This window comes from Cavia porcellus, unplaced genomic scaffold (assembly GCF_034190915.1).
Source record: "Cavia porcellus strain 051 isolate PalLab524CR breed Dunkin Hartley unplaced genomic scaffold, mCavPor4.1 scaffold_28, whole genome shotgun sequence".
In the NCBI taxonomy this organism is placed as follows: domain Eukaryota; kingdom Metazoa; phylum Chordata; class Mammalia; order Rodentia; family Caviidae; genus Cavia; species Cavia porcellus.
The window spans coordinates 43,572,786-43,579,453 of record NW_026947511.1 but is presented as its reverse complement, the minus strand read 5'-3'; the positions used below and the strand labels follow the sequence as shown (position 1 = coordinate 43,579,453).

Here is a 6,668-nt window from a genome sequence, read left to right as displayed (position 1 = left end):
GGCCCGGCGTGCCTGAACACACCTCGTGCACGGGGTGTGACGCTCCTCACATGACGTGAGTCTACACAATGTGTTAAAATTCATAAAACTGTTCCGCCAAAAATGTCATCTGTGTGACAGTATGATTTTTTTAAAAAATGCTGGGCAAAAAACCTTACAAGCTGGCTCCTGTCCCCACACCCCAGCCACTGGTCAGGCAGAGGCAGCTGATGTACCCTCTTAGCCTCCAGAATGGGCTGGGGCTCAGGCTCACGGCCTCGGAGATGCTGCTAAGGGGAAGGAGGGTGGATACGGGCAGCCAGCCAGGAAGGTGACCACGTCGCAGCTTGGGGGCTTCTGAAGAAGGGCTCTCCGGCCACACTCCCCGACTCTGGTTAGACCGGCAGTTCCGGAAGTACAGAAAGCAGATTCGGATGGACTTCCGGTCCGCAGGGCAAGTGCGCATGCTCAGTCTCCGCCCCCATCCCCACCCCACCCCATCACGGTTCCATGATTGGGAGACCGGAGGTTCAGGTTTTCCTTCGGTCCTAACTTACTGCCTAATCTTGAATGAACCCCTTTCCCCTCTGAGCCAAGTTGTCCAGGGGACAGAACACAGGTCTTCAGGCAGGGCTGTCCAGCTCTGCCACGCTGAGCGGGGAGGCCCTGGAATGAATGGAACTGGCCCTGAGGAAGCCTGGGTTTCTGCCGTGTAGCCGGGCAAGTGTCCTGCGCCCCAGTGGAGTGGAGTAAATGGTCCTGTGTCACAGGGGAACCGCCCCCCACCAAGATCCTCCCTAGGGTAGCACTCATGCCAAAAGGGGGGACCCCGATCTAAGGGAAGTCACCCCACACGCACTGCAGCTGATAGGAATACAGTCGGCTGCTGCGGTGGCTTCCCCAAGCCTGGGCCAAAGGGGGACTGTGTTCCCTGAGACCCCATCCTGAGGGGGTCGAGGGGAGCCTTTAGAAAGGGGTTCCGGGAAGCTTCCATGACTGACATCGACGAAGAGCATCCACTCTTACATCCATTTATCCACTTAACCTTTTTCTCTCTGTGTTTGTATCAATTAAAATTTGGCATAGTTGTTAGTGGAAGAAAACCCAAATTAACAATGAGTTGAACACTCAGATACAGGCTTCCTCTCAATGGTTCAGGGCAGCTGCTGAAACTCAGACTATCGCGTCTGCCTTCCAGCCAGCTAGGCGAGAACACCAAGACGGGCATGCTTCCTGCCACACTGACATCCACGAATCATTCTGTCACGTGAGACTGTCGCTCTGTTTATAGACCTTGGTCACAAGGCCACAGCTGGCTGCAAAGGAGGGTGGGAAATTGCATGTCAATTTTGGTCTATTTTGGTACCTGCTGATGGTTTTTGCAAAGATAGAAGGAAGCTGGATCCAGGCAGGCAGCCAGCGGCCACTGCTGGAGCATGGGGCGCTGTCCCTCCAGGCACAAGTTCCATGGTTTACAGACAGGTCTGGACCTTCTCCAACGTCTTCCCACATTCCGGATAATCACATTAGTGCGAATTGCTTTTCTCCGTTTGTGCTGTTTCATTGAGATTTATTTCCGAACGTGTGATCACCTGCCAGGTGAAGGGTGTGATTGTCCTCTCCGCAGCAGCTGCTGTTGTACCCTGCTGGACGGGCTCCGGAACAACAGAGCTGCGGAGAATTTAGGAGAATTTAGGGTCCTGGCCTGCGCTGCTCTGATTTCGCAGGTACAAAACGGGTGAGAGAGCAAAGCCCCCCAAGACTCCCTCCAGCTCTTGATGAAAAGTACAATGGTAAATTCTGCGGCAGCTTGGGGGGGGATGGAGTTTTAGGGTTTATATCTAGATGCTCCCCAGGAGCGTCATTTGCTCCTCACCAGGGTTTTGGAGGATTGGATTCTGGGGGTCACAGCTGATTCGCTCTAAGGAGATGGAGGTGGGGTCGAGGCCAAAGAGGCAGCCATTGGGGGCGTGGCCTGGCCCTCGGTTGTCTGCTTTCGGGTTTGCAGTGCTGTGGGCCCTTTCCACTCCCAGGCCCTTTATTATGTCATCTTGGCCTGGAGCCGGGTCAGCTTTGGGCTGAACAGTGAGCCAAAACAGACCTCTTCTCTAAGTTGTGGCTGTCGGGTATTTTGCTCCAGCAATGAGAAAACTAAGACACGGAGGAAAGGCAGTATACGCGCGCAGGCGTGTGCACGCACCCTGCTGCCACTGTATCTTGAGTGAAAACAGTAAATGAACACAAGCCTACTTCACGCGTGCAAACGAGTATCAGGAACCCTCGCACTCTTACCCTCCCCCCAGGAAGGTAGGTGGGGCCTGGGGCTGCTTCCCGGAAGTGCCTCCGGGGAGAGCAGTGGCGTCTGAGGTCCAGGCAGGGAGCCCCCACAGACCTCCTTCCCAGCTGCCACTGATCTTCCTTAACACCTCGAAGGAGGACGTGTCCCCTGATGTTCCAATGACCTATATCCTCAACACAGCAGCCACAGAGAGTCTCAAAACAGAAGTTAGGCCGTGTCCCTGCTCTGCCCAGAACTGCGCTTGTCCCTCTAAAGTTTGAGGGCTCCCAGTCGGCTTTAAGCTTTGTGCTCCTGCCCCACCATGAATGATCTCTCTGATCTTGTGTCCTGCCAATCTGTCTGAGTTCATGTCACTCCTGATGTCTGTGCTCTCTGACCACAGGGCCTTTGCACTGGCTGCTCCTCTTGCCTGGAAAGCTCTTCCCCCATCTATCTGCAGAGCTTGCTTACCTCCTATAGGTGATTTTGCTCCACATGACTCTCTATAACCTACTTAAAATTATAACTTCAACCTAACCTGTCCTTTCTGACTCCCCACCTTTATTTTTTATAGCACTCTTACCCTCTGATATATCACTTGATTTCTTTGTCCCTATCAGCTTTCCTCCACTAAAATGTGAGCTCCACAAAGCAGAGATGTTTGTCTGACCTGTTCTCTGATGTTTCCCTAGGACCCAGGATGACTCCTGGCACACAGCGACAGCAAGGGGACACTCATTGAATACGTGACCGTGCTTGGTCCAGGCAGACCCTGCAGGGCCCACGGTAACCTGCTCTGTTCCGGTAATGGGCTTTGTGTTTGTCTCAGCTGCAGGTGCTTTGCTGTTAACCCCTGGCACTGCCGAGACCTCTTCAAGCGCCCCCTGGATGTAAGGAGAGCTGAGCCGCATGAGCACCTGGAAACCAGCTGCCCCGGGCTTGAAGCAGGACAAGCTCAGAGTGTGATTTCCACTCCAGGCCTCCGAGGGATCCTGCTGAGGTTAGGACCTTGCTTGAAATCCGCCTGGCCTGGCCTGGCCTGGCCTGTTTCCTTATTCTCATCAGATCGAGTGACTGCCCCTGTCCCTGTCTCCGCACGTGCATCCTTCTAGAAAGGCCCAATTTAGGAGAGAGCTTCTGTGCTCACCTGGGGCAGACTTGTGAACCCGTGGAGCGATGGAGAAAGACTCCAAGTTCCGGAGACACTGCACCTGAGTTGAGCCCCTGACCCCATGTGCAGCTCAGGGTAAACCTGCAGCACACGGTCCTGTCCGCCCTCCTGGAACAAGGAAATGAATCCGTCTTCCTGCAGAGTTGCTGTGAGGACCCCACGAGATAAACCACAAGGAGCCCCGTGTGCTCTGGCCAGCGCATAGTAGCTGCACAGTGAACACCAGTTCCTTCAGCCTCTCACCTTGTGGCCTGCCTGTCTATCTAAGTGCCTGCCTGTCTGTCTAACTGGTGGGGGGGGGGAGCCCACAGCTCCTGCCCAGCAGCTGAGCATCACACATCTTAGTGTGATGAGTGACAAATCTGTCACTTCTTCAGGGAGGACCTGAGGCCACTGGGACCTTGCCCAAAGGCAGCAGCAGGAGGTCGGATGAATCAGGCTGCCTAAGAGGAGGCACACGCGCATGCGCACGGGTGCCCACACTTTGCCAACAGCCAAGTGGTGATGCCACCGGGCAGGAGAACCTTGAGAACCAGTTCCGGCTAGGCGGCTGCTAGGCGACAGCCTGCATGTACCTACCTGATGGAGGCCGGCGGAGCTGTGAGTTCCTGGGCTGCAAATCTGGTCTGCATGGGGGCCCCTTCTCCGCCTCCACCAGCCTTGCTGGGCACCCTCCCCTTTCCTGATCCCACACACACTTGCCGTGGCACAGCTGAGGCCCAGAAGACAGACGGCCAGAAAGGAAGGGGAGAAGCCACCTTCGCCCTTCCCCTCACTGAGGTCCTGAGCGACATGAGGACACCGACAGTCAACAGCGTGCACCTCCAGAGGGCCAGGCTGCAGGGTTCAGCCAGCGCGGTCCCGCAGCCCCAGGTCTGGGTCCAGTCTCTGTCTCTCTCTGGAAGCCGGGGTCACAGTTATCAGCATTTCCTTTGCAGTGCCAGTGCCGTGGATTGTCTTTTAGAGGTAAAATCACATTGCTCATCCCCTGGGGTTTTGTAAATCCTCCAGCAGAAGTACAGAACGGGGGAAGCAGCTTTCTCGGGGTGCCCTGGTGGTTCGTGGCAGAGCCAGAACACAGCCCTGATGCTGTTCCATTGCATTTTGCTGCCATGGCGACATTTCAATTAAGACAGGCAACAAAGCCATTGCCACATACCTGCCCGTCCTGTCCTTCACTGTGTCCTATCTCTGGGTGCTGGGAGCAGGGTCCACTGGGACCCACCTCCGTCCTGCTGCTGTGCTTAGCTGTGGCTGGTCCTTGGAACTCAGGGAAGAAGAGAGGCTGACACGATTGCCCCTCAGGGACCCCAACACCTAAGAGCTGAAGTGTCCTGCGCAGTCACCTGTGTCACTGCCTGACCATCATCTGAGCAGCTCAGGGTCACTCTTCTCATTCATATCATTAACTACCTTCTTATTTCATGCAAAATTGATACACTGGTGCATGCCTATAATCCCAACCCTCTGGGAGGCTGAGGCAGAAGGATTACATGTTGTAGCCCAGCCTGAGCAAGGCCTCCGAATAAAAAATGAGCAGAGAGAGAAAGAGAGAGAGAGAGTGGACATTACCCAACCCAGAAGAAAGTGGTCAGAAATATACACGCCTGGAGGCCCGTCAGATGAGACCCAGGTCATATCCCAGGGAAAGTCATCAGAGCAGGTGTGTAAGATGTAACTGGGAACCGTCCGTCACTGTCACGTAGGAGGCCGAGTGACCTGTGCTTGCCTGCTGCTCGGGAATAAGCAAGGAGGACACATACAACTTACAGAGAGGGAGGGCTAGCTGGAATGTGAGGGAGGGAACTAGAACTGACTGTTAGCAAAACAGACGACCTCAAAGAAATTACACAGCTACGTGAAAGGTGCTGCTTTGATGGCTTGTTTTGGACCAGGGGTACAGTCCTGTGGCTTAAAGCAAAACAGTACAGAAAGGCTTACAGCTAGGGGCCTAGCCCCACACACCCTCAGCACATCCTTCTCGTGTGCAGGAACCAGTGTTTACACCGTCCAAGCTTCTAGAGGCAAAGAAGAGCCTTTCTGCATCCCTCCTTCAAAATAAATGGCAACCTGAAATGGGAACCTCAGGACTGGGGATTTAGCTCAGCGGCATGAGTGCCTGCCTTGCAAGTGTGCAGTCGTGAGTTTGATCCTTGGTGCCGATTTAAAAAAACAAAAATACAAGTGAAATGCTAACCTCGGCTTCAGGCTGACTTCTATTGTGTTGAATCCTCTGTTTAACCCATATATTGAACTTTTTGTTTTTTTGTGTGTTTTTCAGTAGTGGGAATTAAAACCGGCCCCTTTGCACTGAGCTACATCCCTACCCCTTTTAGCAAAATTTCCCTTCCTGGGTTTGGTGGTACATATCTAAAATCCCAGCACTTGGGAAGCTGAGGCAGGAGGATCACAACATGTTCAACGCCAGCCTGAAGTGCATAGTGAGAGCCTGTCTCAAAAGACCAAAACAAAAGAAAAAAATTTTTCTTATTTTGAGATAGCGTCTCACTAAATTGCTGAACTGCCCAGGCTGGGCTCTAATTTGCCATCCTCCTGCCTCAGCCTCCCAGAGTGCTGAGATTACAGGCATGTAGTATCATGCTCAGTTTTAACTCATCAACTGGGTTTTTAATTTTACTTACTTAATTTTCTCAGTCCTCCAATTTCTATTTTATTCTTTTTATGGATCTTAATTCTCTGATGAAATATTCTATTTTTAATTTTTTTCCTTTTTGTGGTTTCTGGAAGATATTAATCATGGCTCTTTTAAAGTCCTCAGTGTCTGAGTCACTTGTGGGTCTGTTTCTATTGTCTATTTTTGTCTCATGACACGGGTCGTCAGGTCCTGGTTCTTGGCATGCCTCAAATTTTTTTTTTTCCTGAATGCTAGACATTTTAAATTTGAACTTCACAGTATGTACTAAAGATTTTTCCATTGATACAGTAAAATATATATCTGCACATTGAAAAATTCCTTTTATTTCCAGATAGGCATTTTATAAGCAATATGCTGAGATCACAGTGCAGCTCTGCAATGTGCCTGTTTTAATAATAATGGGTATGGAATCCGGGGAGGGTTTGGAGTCTCACAGCTAGAACTCTGCAAGCATGAGACTTGTGTCCAAGTCTGTCTCCCCTGAGTACAACCCAGAGGTGGGAGTACAACATCCTGGAGCACCGGCTGTGACAGACCTCCAGGCTGGGGTTTGAGACGACCCCCAAGTTAGCACCAGCCATGTA

At 52.3% G+C, this 6,668-nt stretch overlaps 1 long non-coding RNA gene across 4 annotated transcripts; it reads left to right on the top strand.

Moving 5' to 3' along the window:
* Nucleotides 1–1,489: 1,489 nt before the first annotated feature.
* On the top strand, nucleotides 1,490–6,399 carry LOC134473710 (uncharacterized). 4 transcript variants are annotated; one of them, XR_010044103.1, is made up of 3 exons: nucleotides 1,940–2,286; nucleotides 3,087–3,257; nucleotides 3,370–6,399. It is a non-coding gene; the product is annotated as an uncharacterized LOC134473710 (long non-coding RNA). The 4 variants fall into 4 exon arrangements; XR_010044104.1 differs by having other exon boundaries at nucleotides 1,952–2,286; nucleotides 3,087–4,394; nucleotides 5,420–6,399; XR_010044102.1 differs by lacking the exon at nucleotides 1,940–2,286 and adding an exon at nucleotides 1,490–1,772 and having other exon boundaries at nucleotides 3,087–6,399.
* The last annotated feature ends 269 nt before the right edge of the window (nucleotides 6,400–6,668 follow it).